This window comes from Papaver somniferum, chromosome 8 (genome assembly GCF_003573695.1).
Source record: "Papaver somniferum cultivar HN1 chromosome 8, ASM357369v1, whole genome shotgun sequence".
In the NCBI taxonomy this organism is placed as follows: Eukaryota; Viridiplantae; Streptophyta; class Magnoliopsida; order Ranunculales; family Papaveraceae; genus Papaver; species Papaver somniferum.
The window spans coordinates 134,708,234-134,715,880 of record NC_039365.1 but is presented as its reverse complement, the minus strand read 5'-3'; the positions used below and the strand labels follow the sequence as shown (position 1 = coordinate 134,715,880).

Sequence of the window (7,647 nt, the reverse complement as noted above, 5' to 3'; positions counted from 1 at the left end):
GGTTTAGGCCGGAGTCATACAGATTGATTTCCCGAATCTAAGCACCCCCTTTGCAGCGGTGCATCTATGTGAGGTTCAGCAGTTCTCTCGGTTGAGGAGTCTCGACAGCACGCTCGACTCTCCACTTTCCTAGAAAACCAGCAAACCGTTTTTCCCCATCCACGGGTACATATAGAGCTTTTGTGACTTTTAATCTTTGTTCCATCTTGGAAACAAAATTTGAGCATTGCTTCGCTCGATGATCCAATCATCATAGTCACATTATAAGGAAATAGTTCAACAACTAATTTAAATTACATAAGAGTTTCGTGTAATAAGTGGTGTGACCTTATTACATAACTAAAGAAAATCTATATCATTTAATTTAGAGTGTTACCATTCATGAATATGATATACTTTTCATCATAATGTACGAATGATCCTTATAACTCAAGTACTTTTGAGTATATCTCAAGTTCTTTAGAGTATTTCAATCTCATGAAAATGGTATACTTTTCATTCCATAAGTGCAGACAATGAATTTAATTCTTCGCAAAAAAAATTTCTTTATTTTAGCTAATGAAATATATGTCAAACTATCATGTAGACAACAGTTTAGGATCAAAATGTAGAATCTAACCATATGAATTCGATTTAATAAAGGTAAGAAAAAAATGGGTATGTGTATTGACTTGGCAAATTTCTTGTTTCCATTAATGTTGATGTCTAGGGCATGACCTTCTCCAAGAATATAGTGTGTTCGTTTTCCTTTAAACTCCCTATATATCTTGCAGATGACTACTAATATATGATACTTTCATTACAACGCTTGTATCATGCTCAGTAAAATGCTTACACCAAGACTTGCAACTCTCATTGGTATGATTCAGAATTACATCTTCCATTATAGGTAGATACATTTACTTTGTATCATTACTACTGGAGCCAGAATTACATCTCTGACTCATGGAAACTTTTGTGAGTTTCTTTCCACAAAATGTGAGGTGTACTTTTAATTACAACATATCATTGTCAAAGTTATTGACTCATTATAGTCTAACAGGTGGATTACATCCCACTTAGCATTCAAGTTTGGCGGAAAATTAATGTTTCGACAAACTTCCTTCAAAGAAATACATCGTCTGAAGTTAATATCACTACACCATTTTTAAGGTATTATCAACCTACCATAGATGTTGCTAAACAGGGTCGCAACAGGCTTCGCTATTGCTAAACACGGTGTCGCAACTTTTAGCAACGGCGTAGGCTTTGTTGCGAATCTCGGTCAGCAACGGAAATTTGCAACGGCGTTTGCCGTTACCATATTTTTTATTAGCAACAACAGCCTGCTGTTGCTAATCTGTTTCTAATTACATGAATACCCTTACCCGGAACTAGATACTGTTGGTTTGGTTCTAATTTAGCAACAGAGAGCTGAGGTTGCTAATTGTTTGCAACCACAAAAAAAAGGTCAAGTCTATGTTTATTGACCTAGTCAAAATTCATTACCCCCACATTTTCCCCCCTGCAATTACCCAGTTCCCGATATCCAACATCCACACAGATTTACAAGTTACAATGGCAATACAAAACTGATACAAATGTAGTTGAGAATCACCACTAGATAATATTATCATAAAAGAACGGGTTCTTCAATTATACAAATGTACACAAGTAAACTTATGTATGTTGTGTCTGACATAAAAAATTCAATCAATGTTGATGTTTATAAATGGATGGGTAACCTAGTTTGTGTCAACTGACAGAGGCATTGAAAAACAGGGAAAGAAAGACTAAATATCACCAGAAGTATCACCAGACTCTGCTTGCTTAACCAATCTCCTCAGCAAAGATTCAACTGCTTCTAAAATATCACCAGAGTACTGCTTTTTGACTTAAGCCCAAATACCAGCATAATAACCAACTTGATGTTTCAGTACTGATGTCACAAACAAAAGACTAAACCCTAGATTTTGTAGAATCTGCAGAGACAAGTCAAAACCATGTAAAGCAAATATCAACAAACTCTGGTATAAGTGAACTAAATGGAGATGTATGTAGAAGCAAATCCAAACAAAATATTTAAGAGAACATCATGTGAGAGGGCGTAGAGAACCTTCTTACACTACTATACTATAAGTGAACTGAAATTGAGTTGTATGGTCGTAGGACGCTTAGAACTCCATTTCAGTTCACTTATCAAAATGTAGTAATAATAACTAGGAACCTTGATAATGCGGTTAGTTCAGAGAGACAAGTGTGAGAACAAGAGAACAATAATACACTCCTAAAATCCAATCTTAATACCATGCAATCGCACAAGCAAATAGTATCATGTTCAGAATTGTTTACCTAATCCAAAGGAATGAAATGATTGTTCAATCAGCTAAATTCTAGTTTGTAAGGTCTGGCATTATAAGCTTATGACTTATATACGAAAGCTTTTCAAAAGAAGTTTGTTTACCTTCGTTTCCGAGTAGTTGTTGATCATGAACATTCAGAAACTACTGCTGCTGTGAGGGTATCTACATCATGTTGAAGGACAACAAAGGGAATTGGAAATTCACAGGTCGGTGCAGAATGGGGAGACGGACAGCACAGGACATAAGCTTTTGCTGATTCCAGCGAAACTTTAAGAGTGTTAAAATAACTCATACATCGCATATAAATCTGACAACATATTGATACAATAAATCTAAGAGTAAGTAGTAACATTACCTGAATCTATCTTCATATTTTGTTGTTAATAGACATATTGAAACTGCCAATTACACAAATATGAAAGAATTAGGAACTTGTTGAATTATGAAGACCCATCAGACTCAATGGCTTCATGGGAGCAATGAAGATCACAACAGAGACTTACCGGAGAAAGGTCAGCAACAATATAATCCCGTAGCAACATCAAGAACAACATATTACCTCAAAAGCAATTATATACTCAAGATTAGTATCCAACAGATTTCAATATGATAAGCATAAGCAAAAGAAGTGTACTTACCAGGGATTGATATTCCCCCAGGTGGCACCTACTTCAATTGACCTGCACTGCAGTCACCTGCGCAAAAAAAAATACAACATAACCCAAACCACACACATCCATAAAGAAAAACTGATTATATTAGTACTGCCGGTTCACATAGATGCATTACGATTCAAAGTTTTTTAAGCACAACTGCTTGAGAGTCTTCCTTATGCACAACTGCATAAGAATCTGCCAGAGAGTCTTCCTCATGCACAAATGCATAAGAATCTACATGCTAAGCACATGTACAAAAGTGTTTCAAAAAAAGCAAAAAAAGATAAAGCACAACTGCCTGAGAGTTTTCCTTATGCACAACTGCATAAGAATCTACATGTTACATGATAGAATTCAAGTGTATAAACTCCGACAGTTTCCATTCCATGAAGTTGATATTCCCACTTGAAGTCTAACCTGTAGCTATGAACTGAATCACAATAACCTGCTAACCAATTCTATTTTGACATATCCGCTTCATCCATTTCTTGTTCTCATCATATGATATATTACTCTTCAAAATAAACTTTACAAGATCAAACACAGTACTTTACAAGATCTTAAAAAACTTCCTAAATTCAGTTCATACAAACTTATAAAAGTCCCTAAGTTCATAATTTAAACAAACTAGTCCTAGGGGTAGGGTTGTCGAAGCCCTTAGGTTAACGACAGAAACATCCACTCAACGAAGAGAGAATGAGCTACAAGTAGCTTTTCAGAATCACCACTAGGACTATTTATCATGTTCTGTTATCATGTTCAGCAAACACACAAATCTCAGAATGTTATTATCATCCAAAATCTAAACAACTTCACAAAAACAATATTGAAGTACAATCAAAACAACTTCACTAATAGTTCATATAAATAGTAATCATATAACTACAATAATTTAAACTTATACCTTTCTATGTTCTTCAGTTCTTCAGAGTTCTTTTTTCAAAGTAGTTCACCTCTTCAACCTTGACAAACCCTAAAATGGAAAATAAATTCGTGTTATATTGACATATGAAACCTTTAAATCGAAAGAGAAAAAAGAAATCAAAAAACTGAGATCGGAAACAACATATTTCAAATGAAGAGAAGATCAATTCTACTAAAAGGATTTCATCCATGTAAAAAGTAGTCAATGATGTATGCTTTTTTCAACTTAAATTTCAAGTATGATGGCTAATTGAGACGCAATTATAGAAAAATATTACCTACTTCCCTTCTAAATAACTTGAAGTCCAATGGAAGAAACATAAGACTAACAAAGAAAATGGAAACAAGAACTAATTTTAAGCGCTCTCAAATTTTAGAATTATGCACAAAAGACTGAAAGAAATATAACTGTGCATACATCACTGATAATGCTTTAAGGTGCTAAGTCTCGGACACCAGATTTTGTCATTTTGACAACATATGTTATCAAAGTTACCACCACCTTCATCCATCCATCCATCCATCCGTCTTTGAATGGATAAAGATCAAAGTTATGTGGCAACCAAAGTAAATGAAATTGAAAATGACAAATACCCCGAGACCACCCATAACTAAAAGAACAAAACATAAGAATGGCCATGAATTTTCATCCGTCACATTATTCTAACCTGTTCTAGAAGCTTCAATTCAACACCCCTAATCTTTCGACTGGTACATTTCTGTCACAGACTCACAAGTTTCACAACCACACAAATGATTTTAACCAAAAATAAAACAATTTCAGATAATCTCGGATCAGCTATGTAGTAATTTGCAACAGAAATAGAACTGATAAACAGATTTGCATTTGGATCAAACACAATCGAATCTTAATTTTACAGTAAAATATACCCCTAATAAAGTGCTTGTTTAGCAGCTACCTTCGGACTATCTCGCTTGAGTGGTGCTGAGGAAGTGCGCCCTCTTTCCATGACATGATATAGTCGGGTTTCATTCAGTGCATCCAGCATAATCTGAACTGATTTCATCAGTTCATTAGACTCCGTAAAGATGTTTTCTTGGACCTGCATTCGAAAATATATAATACAGATAAAACATCACCGTAAAAATTGGTGCAAGTAAGATATGGTACCAGTACATTTCTAACAAAAAGGGAAACAACAGTACAAAGATATCCCCTATAGCAACAAAGGAATGGTTGGAGACCCTAATGAATAGCTCCACAGAGAGATAACACCGAAATGGGTCCAAATGCATAAGTAGAGTGACAGTAGGTAGGATGTTAAACCAGTGAGGAGATTAATTTACAAAGATCAACTTGTGAACCCTTAGTTCTCGCTAAGTTCACCAAGACATGTGACAATAGTAGCTCCGCAAGTTCATCCTTCATCAAAACAATGTCTTGACACAATCTGAAATCATGAATTAAGCTTAGCATTTATTAAATCAGCTTTTACTGAATACCTTAAACACAATAGGAATTTTCTGAGTTACAGTAAAACAGAAAGGATACCTTAAAATCATATCATCAGTATGCTCAATAAGTGAATGAACAAGAGGACAGATCCAAGTCTCGTACGTTTTCCCAAGGGTCTTCCATAGAGAAGAATTCTCCAGTGGAATTGTTTCAGCTGTTAAGTGGAACAGTGAAGGAATTCATAAGAAAAAGGCATCCATCCAAGAAACACAAATTAGGTGAAGATTGAGAAACAAGAAAATAATTTTCCTAATAGTGGGAATCTTAGAGCAAGAAAAGAAAAGAAAGAATATGCACGACAGAGGATGAAAGATCTTAATGGGCCTTCAATAATGATGGGTAATGGAGCTCAGCTGTCACCAGAAACTACATAAGACATATTCATAAAGCCACATTGAAACCCCAGGCAGAAGGGCGAGCAAGACAGATAGTTAACCTAACTGCTGTTAGTGGTAGATCTCATGGGTTCGAATTGTCACAACAGTCTAATAACAGCTGATCTTGAAAACTGGGACTCATCAGAGGGTCTGCGTCTCTCTCAAACGGAGTGGTCCTTGTGATCACACAACTCAATGAGGCACACTCCCAGTGCAATGGAAAGGAATTTTTCCTCTCAATTTAACTGAAATCTGTAATTCATATACTAGAATATGTAGCGCTAGGGAACTTAAAGCAGACAACGAATACTGCTAATATTAACTAATAAGCATCAAAACTATGAAAAAGTAAAGGAAAGCATATTAAACAAGTATGGGTCTACCACTTGATGTCTTTTCTGACTGTGATAGCAACTTCTCAACAAGTTGCATATTAACCCCTTTTGAGTGCACCTGCATCCAAATAATCAAGCTTAACAAACATGAAACAACTGCGTATATGAGCATACTCTCATAGCCGACAACTGGACTATGCCTCACGTGATCAATCATTCAAATACACCGTTTAACCTAAGACCCAAATGAATAATAAAACACAATGGAATCTAAAGCAGATCCAACCAGCAAAGTTTCTAATCAATCCGTTACAAAAAACAACTCTATTACTTCACCTTAGTAACCCCTAAAACAACTTAACATTACACAATAATTTAAACTTATACCTGTCTATGTTCTTTAGTTCTTCAGAGTCACCTCTTCAACTTTGACAAACCCTAAAATGGAAAAAATAAAATCGTGTTAGATTCACATATGAAACCTTTATATCAAAAGAGAAAGAAGAAATCAAAATACTAAATCGGAAACAACATATTTCAGATGATAAACTGAAATTGAAAAACTAAAATCAAAATCCCTAAAATCGAAATAAAGATTCAGAGATGAACCCTAAAATCGATAGACTAAAATGAAAAAGAAAAACAAACAAAAAAATAAAAAAAAAAACAGATGAAAGCTGAAATCAAATCCCCTAAAATCCTGTAACCCTAGAATCGATTAACTGAAATCGAAAAACTAATACTGATAAATACTTACCAGATCGAATACAAGACTGCAACTGAAGATCAATTTTAGGTCGAGACAGGAACTGAATCTTCAGTTGATATCAAGGAGACAATATCTTCGGGAGCAGGAAAAAAAAGAGGGGGTGATGAAAAATGAAAATGGCTGAGAAATTTCTAGGTATAACTCGTTTGGATGAGGGAGTAGTAGATAAGGCTGCAAGGGTGGGAAAATAAAGAAGAGGAGTGACCAAACTTTGACTTGGGCGGAAAACAAATGTCAAAGTGTTCCCGACCACACGTGTGCTTCGCATGCATGAACAACTCGTCGTTGCTATTCGCAGCCTAAAATTTGTTGTCGCTACATTCGAAACAGATTTTGTTCGTTGCGAAAAAATAGCAACGGAGAATCGCGACGGAAATTTAGCAACGACGCTACTGCTGTTGCTACTCTGGGTTGCTATATCCTTAAAATGGTGTAGTGTATGTCGCCTTGGAAATATTGAAGGTATGGCTTCCTCTTTGAAAGGTGTATCTTTTTAAGTTGAAGATTTTTATAAAGAAAGTATTGTACTTGTGTACACAAACTTCCACATTATTAGACTCTTTAGTGGTGCTCAAGTACTTCTGAATTCAAAAGTACAAATTAGAGTCGAATTGGTTTAGTCAAAGTATGGTCAACTATTTGGTCAAGACCCGATCCATTGGGCTGACAAGGTCATGTTTAGTGAATATAAACATGTATGGTCCATTATATGTGAAATATTCAGGCCTATTGATAACAAGTGTGAAACTATTAGCATATGAGTCCAA

The 7,647-nt window shown here is 35.3% G+C and overlaps 1 long non-coding RNA gene across 4 annotated transcripts; it reads right to left on the bottom strand.

Moving 5' to 3' along the window:
• Positions 1 to 1,514: 1,514 nt before the first annotated feature.
• On the bottom strand, positions 1,515 to 7,005 carry LOC113304742. Of its 4 annotated transcripts, none has more exons than XR_003338354.1 (11): positions 6,869 to 7,005; positions 6,499 to 6,549; positions 6,160 to 6,229; positions 5,436 to 5,553; positions 4,843 to 5,334; positions 4,591 to 4,641; positions 3,903 to 3,971; positions 2,846 to 3,037; positions 2,698 to 2,740; positions 2,444 to 2,594; positions 1,515 to 1,961 (listed from the first exon to the last, which is right to left on the bottom strand). It is a non-coding gene; the product is annotated as an uncharacterized LOC113304742 (long non-coding RNA). The 4 variants fall into 4 exon arrangements; XR_003338353.1 differs by lacking the exon at positions 4,591 to 4,641 and having other exon boundaries at positions 4,843 to 4,986; positions 5,129 to 5,334; XR_003338352.1 differs by lacking the exon at positions 4,591 to 4,641 and having other exon boundaries at positions 4,843 to 4,986; positions 5,231 to 5,334.
• Between the last annotated feature and the right edge of the window lie 642 nt (positions 7,006 to 7,647).